Source organism: Mytilus galloprovincialis, chromosome 4, assembly GCF_965363235.1.
Source record: "Mytilus galloprovincialis chromosome 4, xbMytGall1.hap1.1, whole genome shotgun sequence".
Lineage (NCBI taxonomy): Eukaryota > Metazoa > Mollusca > Bivalvia > Mytilida > Mytilidae > Mytilus > Mytilus galloprovincialis.
Window position 1 is genome coordinate 89764265 of NC_134841.1, and position 22135 is coordinate 89786399.

Here is a 22135-nt window from a genome sequence, read left to right on the forward strand (position 1 = left end):
TCTGTACAATGTCATCCTCCTGATTACTGATTACTGACTTGATGACTATTTCTGTAAAATGTCATCCTCCTGATTACTGATTTGATGACTATTTCTGTAAAATTTCATCGTCCTGATTACTGACTAGATGACTATTTCTGTAAAATGTCCTCCTCCTAATTACTGACTTGATGACTATTTCTGTAAAATGTCCTCCTCCTGATTACTGACTTGATGACTATTTCTGTAAAATGTCATCCTCCTGATTACTGACTTGATGACTATTTCTGTAAAATGTCATCCTCCTGATTACTGACTTGATGACTATTTCTGTACATAGATAAAAGGTAATAACATACTGAAAAGTCTTGTCATAGAAGCTGTTAACTCTATTTTAGTCTCATCCACTTGGTCCAAAATTTTCTAGAAGTCTTTTTTTTTGTGTGGATTATTCTGCAATAATAATTAACAAGAGAAAATATTTGTAAGGTACTATTGTGTTATAAAAAAATATTGTACCACTTTAAAATTAGGCATCAGACACACATATTTTTATTTTTCATAGATATACTATAACTGAATAGTCCATGAACTGCCAAGAAATGTCATTGACATGAATTACCTGCTATATTATACCTAACTATTTAAGTGTTGACATGAAACGGCAAGCTATTATTTAGACCATAAAGGTGCAACTTACTGGTTGAATCATGATAAGGTTTCAATGCTGTATTCAAATAACACTAATTAGAATTAGACGTTTGAGTATGATTACCAATGAGACAACTTCTTTTAAAGATGGACAAAGGTGTGAACAATTACAGGTCACTGTACGGTCTTCAGCATTAGGCAAAATACATACAGTAAAGTATGCTATTTTTAACAAAATATGAGACAATTTAAAGAGAAAACCAATAGCCTAATGTATACTATTAGGGCAGACAGTAACCAAATACAAACACTGAATTATAGCTTCTGGCATGGGACAGGTTCATAAAGAATGTGGTGGAGACAATATAAAGATAAGATGGGGTATGAGTACCAATGAAAAAACTCTCCATCCTAGTCACAAAGCATAAAATGTGAACAATTATAGGTCAAAGTACAGCTTTCAACATGTTCTTGAGTGCTTAACTCTTACGTGAAACAACCACATAAGAACAGATTATATCAGTCACAATACAATATAATCATCTGCCCGATGTTCTGACCAGCTCTTTATTCAAGCTCTCAATCATCATTTGTCTTAAAAAGATCTTATTGATGTAAACTAAAACTATCAAAGATACGCCACCATAATTTGATTCTGCAAATATCAAAAGCATGAAGACGTGACAAATGTTAGATAACTACTGATGATGCTGTATCATTTTACTAAACCTGACGATTGCACATGCTACCTTTTTGATATTAATTCATGGTAGTCATATTTTTCTTCTAAAATAAACTTCTTTGTTTTCCCATTGAAATATTTAAACAAGGCAATTATGAATGTGTCTCAGTAGCAATTCAAAATCTCTTGATATGTTCAAACAAACTAATCAACCAAGAGAAGTCAAGATCCTATTACTTTCGGAAATGTTTGTGTGCTTTGGAACATATCATTTTCAATGTTTTAATGCAACTCAAAATAAACAAAACATCATTTGAAGTATGCTGGAGCTGCCAACCCATCCAAGTGTAAAGAGATAAGACTTTTTCTGTGTCAGTAGAGAATTTAAATAATTTGATTGTAAAATGAGATCTTTTTGTCTTTTAAATGCCAATAGACTGCAGTGTTTGACATACACCAATGAGATAGAAATCAAACAAGATCAACTACCAAAAAATATTTGGGAGCTTTTTAGCTTTTGTAGATTTGTATGTCTTTGAAAGCAGTTCAGATATAATGGCATTTTAATGCATTTTACAATTGATGTATTGTTGCATAATGCAATTTTTTTTAGTTTTCCAAAACGGGCTCAATGCTGATTTAAAATTATAATTTTTTACTCAGATTTGACATCTTTTTAGCTCACCTGGCCCGAAGGGCCAAGTGAGCTTTTCCCATCACTTTGCGTCCGGCGTCGTCCGGCGTCGTCCGGCGTTAACTTTTACAAAAATCTTCTCCTCTGAAACTACTGGGCCAAATTAAACCAAACTGGGCCACAATCATCATTGGGGTATCTAGTTTAAAAAGTGTGCGGTGACCCCGCTATCCAACCAAGGTGGCCACTGTGGCTAAAAATAGAATATAGGGGTAAAATGCAGTTTTTGGCTTATAACTCAAAAACCAAAGCATTAAGAGCACATCTGACAGGGTAAAATTGTTATTCAGGTCAAGATGTATCTGCCCTGAAATTTTCAGATGAATCAGACAACCCGTTGTTGGGTTGCTGCCCATAAATTGGTAATTTAAAGGAAATTTTACTGTTTTTGGTTATTATCTTGAATATTATTATAGATAGAGATAGACTGTAAACAGCAATAATGTTCAGCAAAGTAAGATTTACAAATAAGTCAAACTGACCAAAATGGTCTGTTGACCCCTTTAGGAGTTATTGCCCTTTATAGTCAATTTTTAACCATTTTTCGTAAATCTTAGTAATCCTTTACAAAAATCTTCTCCTCTGAAACTACTGGGCCAAATTAATCCAAACTTGGCCACAATCATCTTTGGGGTATCTTGTTTAAAATATGTGTCAGGTGACCTGGCCTTCTAACCAAGATGGCTGCCATGGCTAAAAATAGAGCATAGGGGTAAAATGCAGTTTTTGGTTTATAACTCAAAAACCAAAGCATTAAGAGCAAATCTGACAGGGTAAAATTGTTTATCAGGTCAAGATCTATCTGCCCTGATATTTTCAGATGAATCGGACAACCCGTTGTTGGGTTGCTGCCCCTAAATTGGTAATTTTAAGGAAATTTTACTGTTTTGGGTTATAATCTTGAATATTATTATAGATAGAGATAAACTGTAAACAGCAATAATGTACAGCAAAGTAAGATTTACAAATAAGTCAACATGACTGAAATGGTCAATTGACCCCCTAAGGAGTTATTGTCCTTTATAGTCAATTTTTAACAATTTTCATAAAATTTGTAAATTTTTTACTAACATTTTCCACTGAAACTACTGGGCCAAGTTCATTATAGATAGAGATAATTGTAAGCAGCAAGAATGTTCAGTAAAGTAAGATGTACAAACACATCACCATCACCAAAACACAATTTTGTCATGAATCCATCTGCTTCCTTTGTTTAATATTCACATAGACCAAGGTGAGCGACACAGGCTCTTTAGAGCCTCTAGTTTAATTCATAGTGCACAAATTTCCAGGTTGTATTTGCAACTCCTTTTAAGTAGAAATATCGGTATTTTGATGTTGTACAAGATCATGATTTTCTCTGACTGTTTATGATGTCTATATGTTGTGTACAAGTTATCATTTTGTACAAAAAGTGCTTGTACAAATTACAATTTGTACAAAATAAGGCTTAATTTCACTTATAACTTGTACAATAGTTTATTAATGGATATTGTGATAAAAAAGTGTTGATATCCAATATAAAAACTTTTCAATGCTATTTTTAAAGTCACATTGATTCATTTATATTGACTTGAGGTTATAATTTGAACTCCTGTTCACTAGTCTTTCACATGGTCACTAACAAAAGTAAAATGCCTTATGCTCTGTTTGGTTCTGACCTAAAGATAAGTTTATCTTCACCTTCTTTGCCCAAGGAACTTTTGCCAAATCTTGAAACTTATAAAGATTTGCAAAAAGTGTTTAAAGAAGTTTCAGAGGCGAAGAGTGAAATTGAGATTGATGGCACGGATGAAAAGACAAATGCTGAATCGGTAGAAACAGACAGAGAACTTTGCGATTCTGGATCAACTAGTTCAACTATTGAAGTTGTATCAGAGGAAGTCGAAACCCCAATCATTCGTGCAAGAAAACGTGCATTGTCTGGCCAACAAATCCCAGCAGATGTCCTTACAAGAAATACAAAACAGAAACTGAGTGAGTTATCTGTTAAAGACAATGTTATTATCCCAATACCACATTATGACAGAACACCAACCGATCTGAGGAATATACAAGGTGTTGTTGTAGAAGTAGCAAATTTTGGCTATCATGTAGGGACAATAGCTGGTTATTTATCAGGAGTCTTAAGCAGAAACCAAATAGAATCAATTAGTGACTCTTCTTTGTCCGTTACACAAATTCCAGATTTACATCTTTCCATAAGAAAAACTGTAAAAAAAATTTCAAAAAACTGGTGGACAGGGTTATCTCTCTTGCAAATGTAAAGGCGGATTAACAATTCAAAGTGTAAATGCCAAAAACAGAATGCATTGTGTAATTCAAGGTGTCATGGTTCTCTCACCTGCTCCAACAAATAAGAGTACATTGTATTATATATTATTGTATAGCAATATAATATTTCCCACAGAACGTAACCAAAAGTTAGCGTGCAATAAATTATAATATTGCACTAGTGCAATAAATCTTCAAAATTCATGACGTCATCAACGTTTAAATCTTAGTTTAAACCAATTTTTACTTTCAAATATTATATTGCTATACAATAAAAGGGTTATTGCATGAATATTGGGGAATATTGTCCCTCGTAGAACATATATTGCACTCGCAAGCTCGTGCAATATAAAATTCTACTCGGGACAATATTCCCCAATATTCATGCAATATATCAGTGAGCTCAATATTGATTCGTAATTGAAACTGAAATTATTTTTTACTATTTGATTTGAATTAAGCCTTATTTTGTACGAATTATAATGTGTACAGGCAATTTAGGTACAAAGTCAAAATACAAATTATGATTTGTACAAAATAATAACTTAATTGTACACAATTAACATGTACATTAAATCTGTTGAATGTTGGATGTGTACTGATTGATATTTTAGTCTTTGATGCATGATCTTTTTTATGCTCTAACTATAGCGGAGGGGGCATTAACTTTTACCTTTTTCCGTACTTCCCAAAATTTGTTGCTATTCCCTGACTTTAGTTTGCCTCAACCAATTGTTATGAAACTTATACACAATGCTTACTACCACAAAACTTAGATTATGTGAGGAGTTTGGGTATCAGCACTGTTATTGGTTTTCAGTTAGGTAGTCCCTTTAAAATGTTTTATATGCAAAAAAAGGGGGGAGCATTATCTGTGTCCCATGAACACATTGGACATTTTTCCTATTTTTTATATTTTATACTCTTTATAAATTGTTATAAGAGTTGACCTAGCTTTCAATAAATGCGAGTGCTATCAGGTCTGTACCTTTGTGTCTTTAATAGTATTTGTTAGTTGATTTTGTACTTTGTATGGATCTTTTCCAAACCTTTGCAACTGATCTTTATAATTTTTACTTATGTTGTGCTGTTACACTACTGTCCCAGGTTAATTAGGGGAGGGTTGGAAGCTCTAACACATGTTCAACCTTGCCACATTCTATATTTAACCTTGCCACCATTCAGTATGTGCCTTTCCAAAGTCAGGAGTATTTATTTGAGGGTGGTAAAGGGTTATTTTCATGCAATGTGTTTTGCCATTTTTATTTCACGTGCAGTCGTGAAAAAGGTTTGTTATTCACTGTGTTTTGTGAAATCGGTTAAAAAATCAAGGTGCAGGAAATGTTTGATTGTTCATTCATCGTAAAATGGCAATTTTATTTCGCGTTCTTCCGTGCAGATACCCTCCCTTTACGCCCCTCTTAATTGGGTGGTTATTTTATTTTGCTGATTATCATATTTGCTATAAGTATATTGTTTTGAACTCTAGAACTATATTTTCAATTAAAATATATTGCTATTCAATGGCATATCCCAGTGATTTCAAGCATACCCATAATCTTTAATGTAATTAATTCTTCAACTAATGAAGCACTCAAATCTGATGATTTAATGTCATGGACATATGAATATATCAATGTAGTTAGTAATAAGAGTTTCTATTAATTAATGTTTTTAATGGAATCCGTTGACCTTGCAACCACTAGATGTGTTTTGAGTTTTATCGTATATTAGTGACCTGAAGTTTACCTTGTTTACCATAATCAAATGACTAATTAGTTGGAAAAGAAATTTAGTGAAGTGGAAGAATGTTTGAATGTATTTAAAGATAATTAAAAATTTATGACCAGATTTGTGTGATATACATGTGATCATGAACTGTTTTGGTTTCAGAGGACAATAAGTTTTTTTTATAGGGAGTCTTATCTATTAAAAACTTAGATGTCCTTCTTCTGAACTGTTACAAATGATAATAGTTGGAAGTTGAATTCTCTTTCTGATCATTAAGTTTTGTTTGTCAAATAGTGTTATATATAAAATCTAAATTACATGATTAAGGAATAATAGATTAAAACTACTTGCTGGTCTTAGTTGAGTAGAAAATAAAAGGGGGATGTAGTTGCCAAGTTGCCAAGATTATTGACTCTACTTCTCTCTTTTGAACTAGCATATTTACCTGACGGTATTGGGATATAGGTATTTAGTCGGATCTTTACATATTGTGTAAAACATTAATTATGAGCTATGAAAATCAAGTGGCTCGAGCATTTTTCTGAGGAAGTTTTGAAAAATTTCAAAGAAATATTTTTTACAGTGGGTTAGCTTTCATTAGTCTTCTCTATTCTATAGATTAACAACTTTTGGTTATATTTATAATTCAGAATCTTCATTGAAGGTGGAACACGAATGCACAGTTAAATAATTATATTGATGTGCCATTTGTATGCAAGACTGACATTCCTTTGTATCATGCGCCGATTCAAAAAAAGGTTATGCGAGTATTGTCTCCCTTTAACAGGTTCATTATTTTATAATTAAGTATAGGTTTCTGATATAATTTTAAATAATTAAAAAATGTATCAATTCAATATATTTCAGTTTTTGTTATTGGTGTATCAAAAACAATGATGTATGAATATAATTTCATAAATTTGAAACGTTTAAAATGATTACATACCAATATAAAGAACCATTCATCATTTTTGAAAAAGACTATAAATGAAAGTTGAAGTATTTATCTCCCCTTCATGATAGATTGCTTGGGAAATTAACCAAAGTTGTCTAATATTAATCACAGAGAGGGACTAGCAAGCAATTTGAAATTGTGGCTTAATTAATGTTTCCACTATAAACGAATGTTACTTTATACAAATATAAGGACTTTGTTAACTAAATCTACAAATTTTATTAGATATTATGAATTTTTATTACAATAGATTAATATGCTATTTGAACTGTTTTACATTTGTCATTTGAGGCCTTTTTAGCTTTTACTGTATGGGCTTTACTCATTGTTGAAGGCTGTTAATGTATGTACCATTTGGTCTCTGGTGGAGAGTTGTCTCATTGGCAATGGTACCACATCTTCTTATTTTGATATTGACTGCTGCCACATAAACCCTTATCAATGAAGATGACTTAAACCTGATATGTCAATAGATGACTGTTTAATTCTTGCACTTTCCTGTAAATTTTGTATGTATCAATGCTTTTCATGTTTCTCGATTATAATATAGATTAGACTGTTGTATTTTGTCTTTGAATTTCAATAAAAAAAAATCATCAGGTTAAAAGTATGAATGCATTGCGAAAACAAATATTTTATCAATAAAATTCCAGGCAGATATTCTCATGAATATCCTTTTTATATGAAATACCAATTTTATTAAGTCAATCAGATGCAGATTTCTCATAGGCAAGACGTTTCAAGTGAGGCACTACACAGGCTTCAAAAGACTTCATTATGGAGTGGAGGGGTGGCTTCAAAAGAAGTCATTATGGAGGAAAGGGTAAAACACTAGTCATTTTCGGGTCCATTTTGACTGGAAGCTAAACTTGCATAGCATCTATTACTCAGTTATTTACAGTGGCGGATTCAGGGGGGGGGGGGGGTTTGAGGGTTGGAGCCCCTTTTTTTTTTAATGATGAATGCATTTGAATGGGGACATGTAGTTGGAATCCCCCCTTTTGTCCTGGGTTAGGACACCCCCTTTTTTTTTTAAACGGCTGGATCAGCCCCTTTCTTTATATCAGTTTCATTCTGCCAAAAAAAGGAATTTGATAAGGAACTTTTTTACATGTATTTCAACTAAACCTAATTTGATATTTTGTATAATTTTACTCAAATGAGGTATTGTTGACTCATGAATACCAAAATGCCTTTGTTCTGTTATATCTCATTCTCACATATATTTTCCTGGAAATTATATAGAGGTAAAGTTGTTTTTCTGGTAATACCTTGAACCCTCAAACCTTATTTCTTAATCTAAACATATTCGTTTATAGTAGATTGGGAAACAAGTTATTGAAACTTATATTAATCCCTTTCCATTTTGTGAGTGCGAGTGCTGCCTTGTAGCAGCATTAGCCTGCCCTTTTTCAAAATCTACAAGGTTGTCTTTTACGTGCGAAAGACATGGCTCTCTCTTAACACAGGTCAGCCATTTATCATACCCTTCGAATGGACTATCATTGTTTTTCAAGACGATACTCTTAAATGGTGTTAAGGGAGAGCTGAAAAACCAAACAGGGATTCGAACAAGGAACCTTTTGATGATAGTCTAATGCACTAACCACTACACCACGGCTTTACCTTATTTCTTGGATCAGATTGTAAATATTACTGGTGATGGTGTCCTTCACCTTGACATAAATTAACCAATAAATTTCAGAAATTCAATTCTCCCTAATTATATATTAAAGTTGGGGATTAAATGGTACTGATATTCTTTAAATAGGAGGTTATTTCTGACTCTGATGTTTCCAATTTTACATGGCATTGTAAAAAGCAGTCTTGTATTGATGATAATATGAATTTTTAAAATCATAAATAGTTTATTTAGCTTCAATAAAATTGCAGTCATCATCAGCATTTAGTCAACTGTAAAGGATCAGACAAATGTTAAATTTCTAAACAAGAAAACCAGCTGCATAATTTATAAGTTGATATTTACAAAAAGTAATGAAAAAATTAGTTTTAGAAAGTCTTAGAAAGATCGATCATCTTAAGGGAGAGCAATTTACGACAAAAGAGATGATTTCAGCTTTCCAATTGTGAACTTTCCATTTCTAAGTAGCAACATTCCAGCAGCACCTGCATACGGGGTATATATCTCCCAATTGATACGATATTCCCGTGCTTGCATTTCCTATCATGATTTTCTTGATAGAGGGTTGCTGCTCACAAGGAAGCTATTGAACCAAGAGTTCCAAATGGTGAAGTTGAAATCATCACTTCGTAAATTTAGGGACGACATCACGAGTTGGTTGACCGTTATGGAATAACCGTTTCACAAATGATATCGGATATGTTCCTTACGTCGTAACTACAATCCCCTTCCCTTTCATGAATGTCACCTACCGAATTAGACTATTTACCGGATTTGTTATCACATAAGCAACACGACGGGTGCCGCATGTGGAGCAGGATCTGCTTACCCTTCCGGAGCACCTGAGATCACCCCTAGTTTTTTGGTGGGGTTCGTGTTGTTTATTCTTTAGTTTTCTATATTGTGTCATGTGTGCTGTTGTTTGTTTGTCTTTTTCATTTTTAGCCATGGCGTTGTCAGTTTGTTTTAGATTTATGAGTTTGACTGTCCCTTCGGTATCTTTCGTCCCTCTTTTAGCATTAAAACCTTGGGACTATTTCCTATTAAATACAATATTTTATTGTGAAGATGCAGTAAGAAAAAAATCCTGTTAAATAAAGCAGTATAATTTGAAACCATGGTAGAAAATGACTATTGTTTCTAAATGTTGATGTAGACTTTATAGATTTATGGATCCATAATAATTTAAGCTTTAGTTTTTAAGAACCATTAAGTTAGTCTATAGCTAGTGAAATCAATGGCACTACACTATACTTTGAATTTCTAGTTTCTGGTACAACATACTTATATATATTTTTAAGGATTTGTAATTAGTTAAAATTGATTCATGCACATTTGTATTTACTCAGTGTGCACACCAATACTGTTGTGTTAAGCTTTTCATAGGTCAAAAACAGCATATTGTACAGGACATACATATGACGAGAAGATGTGGTATGATTGCCTATGAGACAACTCTTCACAAAAGACGAAATGACACAGAAATTAACAATCATAGGTCACTGTGCAACCTTCAACAATGAGCAATGCCAATACTGCATAGTCAGCTATAAAAGGCCCTGAAATGACAAATGTAAAACAATTAAAATGAGAAAACTAACGGCCTTATTTATCTCCAAAAAATGAACAAATAACAATTATGTAACACATCAACAAACAACAACCACTGGATCATACAGACTCCTGACTTTAGACAGGCATGTACATGCAGAATATGGCAGGGTTTAAAGTTTTAGCGGAATCCTAACTCTCCCCTAACCTGGGACAGTAGTGTTACAGTACAACATAAAAACAAACTATAAAAATCAGTTAAAAAAGGGTTAACTCAGCAGAAGGATACAAAAAGAAATACATCTAACAAAAACACAAAGTGGACATGGCTGGGTACTTGAATATCCCAACAATAAAAACACACTAAGAACTAATCTGAGAGTACTCGCAGTTACTGATAACTAGTTCAAAGCCACTATCAACTTATAAAAAAAATCATGCACTAAGACTAAATTATCAATCAGTACATATCCAACATATGCTTCTCTTATTTCAATATAAGCTTGTATCAATCTCATACAATTGCTGTGATTATATAGTATAGAATGCCTTAATATATGTTAGGTTTACAGAATGATTAATTATACTAAAATGTATGCCTTAGTATAAAACAGTGTACAGAATTGCCTTAGTATGAAACAGTGTACAGAATTATTTAGTACATAATAGTGTACAGAGTGCCTTAGTATATAAACAGTGTACAGAATGTCTTATTAAATAACAGTGTACAAAATGCCTTAGTATATAGCAGTTTACAGATTGCCTTAGTATATAAACAGTGTACAGAGTTCCTTAGTATAAAACAGTGTACAGAATGCCTTAGAATATAACAGTGTACAGAATGCTGTAGTATATTACAGTGTACATAATGCTGTAGTATATTACAGTGTACATAATGCTGTAGTATATTACAGCGTACAGAATGCCTTAGAATATAACAGTGTACAGAATGCTGTAGTATATTACAGTGTACATAATGCTGTAGTATATTACAGTGTACATAATGCTGTAGTATATTACAGTGTACATAATGCTGTAGTATATTACAGTGTACATAATGCTGTAGTATATTACAGCGTACATAATGCCTTAGAATATAACAGTGTACAGAATGCTGTAGTATATTACAGTGTACATAATGCTGTAGTATATTACAGCGTACATAATGCCTTAGAATATAACAGTGTACATAATTCTGTAGTATATTACAGTGTACATAATGCTGTAGTATATTACAGTGTACATAATGCTGTAGTATATTACAGTGTACATAATGCTGTAGTATATTACAGTGTACATAATGCTGTAGTATATTACAGCGTACATAATGCCTTAGAATATAACAGTGTACATAATGCTGTAGTATATCACAGTGTACATAATGCCTTAGAATATAACTGTTTACCTTGAAATCTTACATATAGAGAGGCAGAAACAGTGTCATGTAATATAACACCATTACCTTCAAATATAAAAGTGCAATATAATAGAGCCCCACTTAATCTCTGGACTAAGTATTACACTAATTGTAGACAGTTTTTACATAAATGCTCTAACTGAATCAATATGATGAAGTTTATTGTTGGTCATTAAACTTGTACAGATAGTTAGTAAATCTTTGAAGATGATCCAGTAAGAGGTTTATTACACTTTACTATTGACAGATTACAGGCAGTATATTACATGTTTTACAGTTAATGACTTAAGGAGATTAGGGTTAAAAGCATGTTAAGTTTGATTGATAGTAAAAAATATTTTTTTCTAATTTTATTATGAAATATATTTTCTGATCTTTTCTTAATATTGAAAAATGAACTATAAACATTATTGAGTAAGGGAAATTGTTAAGGTGTGCTGGATTATTTGTATCATTATTTCTAGACTTAAACATGCTAATTCTAATAAAACATGCTATAATTCTAATGGAGGCACTCCACTAAAAGGCATCCTGTTTAGTTTATTGTTAAATAAGCAAATTATGGAAAGTTCCAAAAAATCTCAACATTTTTTTTTTCTGTTTTGCCAGCATAATTAAAATATCTTTTCCTATTGATTTTCAAATATTGATGCAAAAATTTGATCACTTTCTTGAAACATTTGTGCTTACTAATTTGAAGAGTCCCACATTAAAACACAACACTTCTTTGTACTGTAAGCAGTTGCTTCCTTGTTAAAAAGGGTGGGTTAAGCTAAATAGTGTATTGCTGCCAATGTTTTAAAATTAGTACAGCCATATCATTGGCCTGGAAAATTATGAATAAAGCATTGCTCAAAAAATGATTTTGTTTAATATTTTATCTTGAGCCATTGGTAAATAGCCACTGGAGGATGTAATAAAAAAAAAAGAGCCCCCTCCCCCTAAATGAGTTGAAAATTAATCTGATTAATTTTGTAATTTATAAAATGTAAGGAAGGTAAGAGTTCTTCCTAAATGTAATACAATGTTCCCTTCAGTGTCAGCACATTAATCAGAGGAATTGGTACTCTCTGATGTTGCTTCAGGAAGCGGTTTTTGGTTAATTCATAATTTCCATAACATCTTTGCAGATCCAATTACTTTCCAAGAAAAACCATGACTGTCATCCTGATTATATTTTTCCAACAAACTGTGTTCCTGTTTCTAGTATTTCATTATTCTGAAGTGTTGATAATGAGAAGTTAGTCAGACCATTCCAGTAACTCATATGATAAGCTTGGTTCAGTATGTTCATGGAAATCCTTGGAAATTTTGTCATATATACTTCAATAAAAAATTATTATTAGGTTATATATATTATTTTTTTTCTGTGTTATTTTATATCCCAATTAGATGACTTTTATTTAAATTTGGCGTCAAGATATATATCTCAGAAACAAAGTTATATGGCAAGTTCCATATTTTATGTTGGATTTTTCTTGCTTTGTTGAAGACTCGTTGTTGGCCTTTATCTGTTTTCTGCTCTTGGTTGGGTTATTTCTCATTCCATTCTCAATTTTAATCCTATATTACATTTTTAAATTTCTATGTTTTCAAAACTTTATTTTAAACTATGTCAGCATACACACTTAGTCATGTTAGTACTTAGCTAATTTTTAAGTCTGTTTGTTATTTTATTGTGACAATTAATGACATCTATTTTAGAGTTTCAAGTTTCAAAACATTCTTAAGATAATGATTTAAAAATCGATATTGTCACCATGAATAAAACATTATAAGATCAAAGATGATATAACATCAACGTTTAGAAACAATAGTCATTTTCTACCATGGTTTCAAATTATATTGCTCTATTTGAAAGGAATTGTTTCTGCCGTATCTAACAATAAATTGTAGTACTTAAAAAGAAATAGTCCCAAGCTTATGATGCAGAGATGATTGATCTTTATTATTTCCAAATGAAAGAATCTTACTGGTATGTTTAGTTACAGTCATATTAGGTTCTATAGTAAAGGTACTCATAATGAAAATTTAATTATGGTAATATAAGATAGTTTAATGTGGGGATGGAATGGTAGATGATAAATACATCTTCAACAAAATAAAAAAATGTTGATTTGAAGTAGATATGAGCCTTGCTGTGCTAGAAAAAGCACTTACCAAGATTTTCAATTTGTTAAGTCAAAAGAAAGTCTTAAGATATGACTCTGAGTCTACCAGATTTTCGCCTTTAAAACCCCTGACGTGCCTTTGACTTTGCAGAAGGTAACAGTCTGCATTAAGACCAAGTCATCAGACCTGTATACATTTTAAATTGAGAATGGAAATGGGGAATGTATCAAAAAGACAACAACCCAACCAAAGAGCAGAAAACAGACGAATGCTACCAATGGGTCTTCAACACAGAGAGAAAATTCTTCAACGGGATGTGTGCTTTAGCTAGCACTTAAACAAAAATGTGTTTAGTGAAAATGGACATCATCCTAAACTCTGAAATATATTATCAGAATCTGATCCTACCAGTCTGAAAAGTGGTAAGGATAATTGTTCCTTCAATTTTCAGCCAATTAAAGTTCCCAAAAATCCATTGAATTACAGTGATATTATGACTAAATTTATGCTTATAGAAATGACAAATAAAGTCTGTCTGAATGCCTCACCAGATGGTGAGTGATTATTCCAACCAATAAAATTTGATCTTTTGCAAACAGAAGTTCGGGGCAAATTTCCGGAAGTTTTCATTTGATGATGATAAATATGAAATTGATTATTATTTTTACGAGAAGCAGCTTACTGAGAGCTTTCATATCCCGGAACAAACTGTCATTTTTTCCAAACATTAATGCATATGTAAACAATCTGGAATTTTAGCATAGACTGATATTTCTAAATCAATAATTTTGTAGCTTATGCTTTTTTTAGCTCACCTGGCCCGTCGTCGTCATCCGTCGTCTTTAACTTTTACAAAAAATCTTCTCCTCTGAAACTACTGGGCCAAATTAAACCAAACTTGTCCACAATCATCATTGGGGTTTCTAGTTTAAAAAATGTGTCCAGTGACCCGGCCAACTAACCAAGATGGCCACCATGGCTAAAAATAGAACATAGGGGTAAAATGCAGTTTTTGGCTTATATCTCTAAAACCAAAGCATGTAGAGCAAATCTCACGGAGTAAAATTGTTTATCAGGTCCAATTCTATCTGCCCTGAAATTTTCAGATGAATCCAACAACCCATTGTTAGGTTGCTGCCCCTGAATTGGTAATTTTAAGGAAATTTTGCTGTTTTTGGTTATTATCTTAAATATTATTTTAGATAGAGATAAACTGTAAACAGCAATAATGTACAGCAAAGTAAGACCTAAAAATAAGTCAAACATGACCAAAATGGTCAAATGACCCCCTAAGGAGTTATTGCCCTTTATAGTCAATTTTAAACAATTTTCATAAAATTTGTAAATTTTTACTAACATTTTCCACTGTAACTACTGGGCCAAGTTCATTATAGATAGAGATAATTGTAAGCAGCAAGAATGTTCAGTAAAGTAAGATCTACAAACACATCACCATCACCAAAACACAATTTTGTCATGAATCATGAATCCATCTGTGTCCTTTGTTTAATATTCACATAGACCAAGGTGAGCGACACAGGGTCTTTAGAGCCTCTAGTTTTAATTTTTAAGACTGGTTAATTTGATTTTCTTTTATGTTTCTATTTATGTTCTGTGATTTATTTTCTAATTATAAATGCTGTATTTAATTATATTTTGCATGATTTTTTTCATGATCAGTTCTAATTCTTTAATCTATTTTTAAAAACAATTGTTATGTATTGAAATCAATTTAATGAAAAGCAGATTTACTGATTGAGTTCAGCTTGCCCAATTTGGTTTGAATAGTTAAATAATAATATGAAAATGCTCTTCTAAATTTAGAATAAAACATATAATCAAAAGACAACATATCACATAATATTCCATTTTTATAAATTTCAAAATTATATAATAAGGAGTCTTTACATTATAATTATAGATTATCGTTGGTTATCTCAACGAGATTGATTTTCTCGCTTTCGCCGTGACCAGCTCAAGCGAGAAAATCAATCTCGTCAAAGCAATCGAGATGACCAATGATAATCTGTTTATCGCTATTTTACCTATGACGACGTTGTCAATTTCATGTCAATTAGCAAACGCCACAGGGCTCTTTAGTTTCTAGCGATAATTTTCCATCTGAAGCGAGTAGCATGATATGAACAATTGTCACAAAAAAAAGATTAATGAAAAATGCACAAAATAGCGATAAATAGAGAATATAATACGGCTTTTTCAGTATCACACCTTTATCAACCTGAGACACCAGTTTGATCACATGACCTTTAGTTGCGGGTTGATACAGTGTGTGATATTGAAAAAGACTTATCATATACACTTTATTATATACCTCACATAGATTTTTTTTATGTGACAAGACATCATACCAATCGGGGTTTTGAGAAAGCCTTTGCAACTGTAACTGATATGGATATCATCCCTGATAACTGATACAGCATGATTGCTGTTGATCATATTACACATACACTTTATCTTTATTTACTTATAGATTATCATTGATCATCTCAATGAGATTGATTTTCTCACTTGAGCCGGGACGGCGAAAGCGAGAAAGGCAATTGAGTTGAGATGACCAATGATAATCTATTTATCGCTATTTTACCTATAAAGACATTGTCAAATTCATGTCAATTTCATTAGCAACGCCACGTGCCTGCTTATTTTCTGGCGATAATTTTCCATCTCAGGCAAGTAGAATGATATGACAAATTATCACAAAAAAAGATCAAAGGAAAAATGCACAAAATAGCGATAATACTACGGTAATTATATAATAAGGCAGTCTGATTAATACCCACGTGTTGATACCAGCCCCACTATCGACTTGCGTAGGTGACCAGATATTAATGTTCTCCAGACCCTATGAACACAAGTGGATATTGGGTGCTGGTTTTAATCAGACTGATAATAAAATGTATTATATAATAAGGCAGTCTGATTAATACCAGCCCCACTATCGACTTGCGTAGGTGACCAGATATTAATGTTCTCCAGACCCTATGAACACAAGTGGATATTGGGTGCTGGTTTTAATCAGACTGATAATAAAATGTATTATATAATAAGGCAGTCTGATTAATACCAGCCCCACTATCGACTTGCGTAGGTGACCAGATATTAATGTTTTCCAGACCCTATGAACACAAGTGGATATTGGGTGCTGGTTTTAATCAGACTGATAATAAAATGTATTATATAATAAGGCAGTCTGATTAATACCAGCCCCACTATCGACTTGCGTAGGTGACCAGATATTAATGTTCTCCAGACCCTATGAACACAAGTGGATATTGGGTGCTGGTTTTAATCAGACTGATAATAAAATGTATTATATAATAAGGCAGTCTGATTAATACCAGCCCACTATCCACTTGCTATGGTGACCAGATATTAATGTTCTCCAGACCCTATGTGGATATTGGGTGCTGGTTTTAATCAGACTGATAATGTATTATATGCTACTGTTGATTCATTTATTTTTTGCAGGATGAGAAAAAAATTGGGTTTTTTTTCAAGAAAATTTGATTTTGTGGTTCTGCAAAAGTCTGCATAGAAGCCTTTCCTGGTTCACTTTTACCCACAAAATCCACTAAAATTGGTATCTGACAAATTTTGGCATTTAGATGAAGAACAACAATTACAGTGCTCTTCTTGTGCTTTTAGTTTTTATAAACTGCTTGTTTTTATTTATATGCCATTTATCAATACATCATATATCCTGGACTCTTTTTCCAATACTGTAACAAATTTATAATTATGACAATAAAATTGAGAATGGAAATGGGGAATGTGTCAAAGAGACAACAACCCGACCATAGAGTAGACAACAGCCTAAGGCCACCAATAGGTCTTCAATGCAGCGAGAAACTCCAGCACCCGGAGGTGTCCTTCAGCTGGCCCCTAAACAGATATGTGTACTAGTTCAGTGATAATGGACATCATACTTAACTCCTAATTATACATTTTATATGCAGACAAATATGGTAAAACAAAAAAATTAACATGCTAAAACATTCTCTGAATAATTTTTATTTCAAATTTCCCTGCTTTGTGACAGATTTACTTGATATGTATTTTATCAAAGAAAATTTAAATTTAACATGTTTATTGTAATTGAAATCATGAAAGCAGATACATAATTAATTAAATAAAACAGAAAATAGGAAGAAATGTTAATAACCTCTGATTTAAAGATTTAATTATAGAAATGACTCAGCATCCTCTAAACCTCTATGACAAGTCAATGAACATATCAGAAAACTTAACATGTAAAGTTTACCCTTAACCTGGCAGAATTTTTTAACAGTATTAACAATATTTTTCTTTTCATTTGAATGTATGAATATAACAATCCAATATAGACTATTTTTGAACATGTAAAGTTCATTTGAAATTATAAGTTTGTTTTTTTTGGTTTTAAAGATTTATGGATCTGTTGGTATATTCTGGTAAAATCCAGTATGATCTTTGAGTTTTTCATGCTGCTGCTGCTTGCTATATAATACAAGAATTGTCTACTATGAAAACATGAGGATAGTTGTAATTGAACCGAGTATCTTATGTTTTGAATGATTATTACTTATTATGTTATGCCACAGTGACAGATCATGGTCAGTTTGGGCTCTTTTTAGAAGAAAAATTATTAAAAAAAAAGATCGTAAGTAATACAGAAATGTTCATAACTAATACAAGTATTTTTCTCCTATAAAATATAATAAAAAGTATTTATTTTTAGTATACCAGTGTAAGAATTAGTTGATATGTTTTTAGTATAAAAAAAATTTTTTTTTCAGAAAGTTTATTTGTGTTTAAACTAAGCCAATGCAGTCACAGACTTAGTAAATGTCTGAATATCTGCATGAATTTCCAAAAGGGACAAATTTCATTTTGAGGGATATGACATTTGAAATTTTCCATTTAACAGATCATGTTTTAGCAACCGACTACAACACTTTATTGTAAAAACATCAGTGCTTTGACCTATGAAAATATTTAAATCAAAATTTTATTTAAATATTTAAAAATGACAAATCTTAGTTTAGACCATTACACTTTGATAATGAATGTCAGAAAGTAGTACTAAAATTTATGTTTCTATATTTAGGTAGATTTTAATGACGTAAGTCGCATAGATCGATAGATAAATGTCAATAGAAGTCTATGAAAAGATTTTATATCTTTAACTTTAATATTTGTACCATTGTGGGGTGCATTTTAGTTGAACACTGGAACAATTGCATTTCATGGCTTTTTGTAAATAGTGCGATTAATGTCTATTTAATATCAAAGGTGTAGACATCCTTTGCAAGGTTCATTTGAGTTGAATAGAAAAGCAAACCATATAAACAATAATCCATATGAAATCTATAAACATTTAATGTTATTAAAAATTTATATATATCAGTTAAGTATATATTTGCGGCTTAGGCCAATATTTGATTTGATTTATGTGGAGGTTTTTCAATACAAACTGAGGTAGAGTAGTTATTCAAAGTTCTTAAATTGATTGATAAAAAATATATGGGAAAATGATGCATGAAAAGAAACTCTTAAAACATGATTATAGAAATTAAAAAAAAATTGAATAGAACAAATGAGTTAATTATTATACCCCCACTTATTGAGTTGAGGGTTTCATCCCCCCTCCCAATACTCAATACTCGCTTTAAGGCTCAGATTTTAGTATCACTCTATAATGTATTGTAAAAAGCATTAGAGATAGAAGCTTAAAATCTTTTCTGGTCTTAAATAGTCTGTAGCATGTCTACAGCATGTTGTAGACTAAAGAAATTATTGATTGAGTTATAAGGTAAATTGTGATGATCCAATACAAATGTGTATTATGTAAGAGTTAATATAGCATCCATATTAAAATCATTAAGTTTTGTTCTTTCAGGCTAAAAGCAATTAATTAGGAATAAAGATAATTGAAAAGAATTAGAGAGATAGCCTGAATTTATTTGATAAAGTTGATTCTTGTTTCCATGTTCAAGTAATAGTTCTTTTTATTAATGCTATTTGCAGACAGGAAATAAAGATTTTAGTTTGTATAGGTCATTATACATGTTAAAAAATACTTTATGTCCTCACTAAAGGAGCAAGTCATATTATTTTACCCAGGTTCATGAATTTTTATATTGTCATTCATTTCCAGTCCATTTTAGTAACCTTTTTAGTGAAAGATCATATCTGATGTTTGATGTTAATTTTTTCCCCTTTTATTGTGAGGTAATTATTGTCAATGTAGACCTTGTTACTATCACTAGTTATTTTACCTTTCTTCTTCCCATTACTTTCTATTTATGATGTAAACCTTTTGGGATTATAACCTTGCAAGATTTTTTTTAACGACCTTGACTACTCTTGAGGATTTCACATGGTTGGTACCTTTTGTACATGGTGAGGTTTTTTTTTAACGACCTTAAATACTCTTAAGGATTTCGCAAGGTTGGTACCTTTTGTACATGGTGAGGTTTTTTTTAACGACCTTGACTACTCTTGAGGATTTCACATGGTTGGTACCTTTTATACATGGTGAGGTTTTTTTTTAACGACCTTAAATACTCTTAAGGATTTCGCATGGTTGGTACCTTTTGTACATGGTGAGGTTTTTTTTTTAACGACCTTGACTACTCTTGAGGATTTCGTATGGTTGGTACATTTTGCACATGGTGAGGGTTTTTTTTAACGACCTTGACTTCTCTTGAGGATTTTGCATGGTTGGTACATTTTGTACTTTGAGTGCCCTTGGGTAAGTCCTTCTGCTAGTTGCATATTTAATTTTTATGCAAAATATATGTAATGAAGGCATTATTAAACAGAAAACAAATTTGAATAGAAAATAGAACAATACTTGATTTTAATCCTTTCAACATTTAAATGTATTTGTTTGATTGGTTAACCATTAGTTAAATCATGTCTTAACTTTTGGTACAGGTCAGAAATGTAAATAAAATTATTTAAAAAATAATTTCTGGTTAACCACACAATTTTATAAATTAAAAAATATTATATTTCTGAAATTTTTTATTTAATTGTGCAATATAAATATGAAACCTCAAGTTTTACGTAAACTGACATAGTATTTATTACTATTTAAACAGTTGAATTTCAGGTTGCTAACTGTGTCATTAAACTCTTTATTATAATTTCTATAAGTATTGATCCCCAACCTTCATTGTTACGTCATACTTTAAACCTTTGTGACATCATATTACATTTCATACCTTTTATAACTGGAGAAATTATCAAGTCAGGTCTGTTTTTATTTATCAGTAGTAATATATCACATCCATAAGTTCATAAAAATTATTTGAATGAATTATGTAAATTGTAATTATTAAAAAACTTTTATTTTAATCTTTGGATTTGTTATATTGCTGATAGGTCGATACTAGGTCACCCAGTCCCTGTATTCTGTGCATAAAAGAACCATCAAGTTCTTAGGTACAACATTTGTATTCTATTCATGTAAGAACTATCAAGTTCTTTTGTATTGTATTTGTATTCTGTGCATGTAAGAACCATCAAGTTCTTTTGTATTGCATTTGTATTCTATTCACGTAAGAACTATCAAGTTCTTAGGTACAACATTTGTATTCTGTTCATGTAAGAACTATCAAGTTCTTAGGTACAACATTTGTATTCTATTCACGTAAGAACTATCAAGTTCTTTTGTATTGCATTTGTATTCTGTGCATGTAAGAACTATCAAGTTCTTAGGTACAACATTTGTATTCTGTTCATGTAAGAACCATCAAGTTCTTATGTACTACATTTGTATTCTATTCACGTAAGAACTATCAAGTTCTTATGTACTACATTTGTATTCTGTTCATGTAAGAACCATCAAGTTCTTAGGTACAACATGTATATTCTGTTCATGTAAGAACCATCAAAATCTTAGGCTGTGTTCACATTGACCTAAACTCGGTGTTGTGTAAGTGTACCTCACACGTAAACTTAACAAAATTACTTTCCCATTGATAAAATTCAATGTTTACATGTAGCGTAAAACATGTTTTGTCTACATGCAGTCGATACTCGATGTAGGCCTTGTGTAGATTAAGTGTACACAAAACTAGGCATTCAAAACATTAGTTTCACCGTGTATATTTAAGGAAGAAACAATTTTTGAATAAAATTGATATTTATAACAATTATTAATAAAGTTCTTTATAGAAATATTTGTCTAAACTTGATATATTTATTTGTTTTTTTTTTAAAACTTCAAAGCAGCATCATTGCCAAACACATAATTCATTTGAAAATTAAGGTCTTTCCGAATCGACTTGACTTGCACAGAAATGTTTGCCACTGGTCTTTACTCAAACAACGATTCACTTTAAATGCATTACTTAAAAAGTGTGATTAAATGTATTGTTTGTCTAGTACATGTATCTCGGATCCGTTAAATTGCCCTTAAAACTAAAAAAAAAACATTA

The 22135-nt window shown here is 31.6% G+C and overlaps 1 protein-coding gene across 6 annotated transcripts in view; it reads left to right on the top strand.

The window, feature by feature from the left end:
- LOC143073342 (sodium/potassium/calcium exchanger Nckx30C-like) overlaps positions 1-22135 on the top strand; it is a 98902-nt gene that overhangs the window by 25242 nt on the left and 51525 nt on the right. The window contains exon 1 of one of the 6 annotated variants that reach the window (XM_076248801.1): positions 19101-19166. The exons of 4 other annotated variants lie outside the window; for them this stretch is intronic. The gene's annotated coding sequence lies outside the window, so the exon portion shown is untranslated. Of the gene's footprint in view, positions 1-19100; positions 19167-20881; positions 20948-22135 lie in introns of those variants that run through there. One more of the 6 variants, XM_076248800.1, reaches the window with a different exon arrangement.